We start from the raw sequence: 810 nt of genomic DNA, 5'->3' as shown, positions 1-810 counted from the left end.
GCCTGACTCTGCAGTCCCCGCGCTGCCACCCCTCCGCCTACCCCACACCTGTTTCTCTTTCATTTTATTTTTCCTTTTTAATTCCTGGGCCTGTCGGTGAGGTCCCTTCCCGCCCCGCTTCAACATGGGGAAGTGGCACAAATTCCCCCTTTCTCTGCCCAAAACGGGCCCTGACTCCCCTGGGCCCGAGGGCAGTGGCAGAGCCGTCCCTCACCTCCTGGTGCGAGGGTGGAGGAGCCGCTCTGGGCACGCTGGAGGTGACTTTGCTGAGCTGGAGCAGAGGAACGGAGCTGGTGGAGACCCAAAGCACAGAGGGACCCAGACCCGCTCCTGCCATCGGCCCCGCGGCAGGAAGCGGGAGAGTTTGCCGGATTCCGCCGACACCTACTTGGAAAAGCTGCAAAGAAGGCGAATTTTTCTTTCAAAGACTCAGGCACGATTTCTTTTTTCATCTCCGTTCGTTTTCAAGCTCCTCAACCTCTTCCTCCCCCTCCGTGGGCAGCGCGGTGGGACTGAGGCCGAGCAGGAGAAGGGTCCAGCGTGCTGGCCCCGGCGTGCTGGCCCCGGCACGCTCCTGTCCCCCCCCAGCCCCCCCTTGCGATCTTGTACACACGTGGTGTTTCCTGTGGTAAAGCCAAGTGGCACACGGTGTCCCCCGGCCATGGAGGAGAGCTGGCCCTCGGGGACAGGGCGGACATTGGGATAACGGCAATCAGAAGGATTCTGAGAACTTCAAACCTCTTGAATATTAAAAGCGAAAGTATTTTAATAATGTTGGGGTGCGGGGGGGGGGGGAAGGTTTTTTTGGGT

This window comes from Pygoscelis adeliae, unplaced genomic scaffold (assembly GCF_000699105.1).
Source record: "Pygoscelis adeliae isolate BGI_AS28 unplaced genomic scaffold, ASM69910v1 Scaffold34, whole genome shotgun sequence".
NCBI lineage: Eukaryota > Metazoa > Chordata > Aves > Sphenisciformes > Spheniscidae > Pygoscelis > Pygoscelis adeliae.
Note: the sequence above shows the minus strand (reverse complement) of the source record.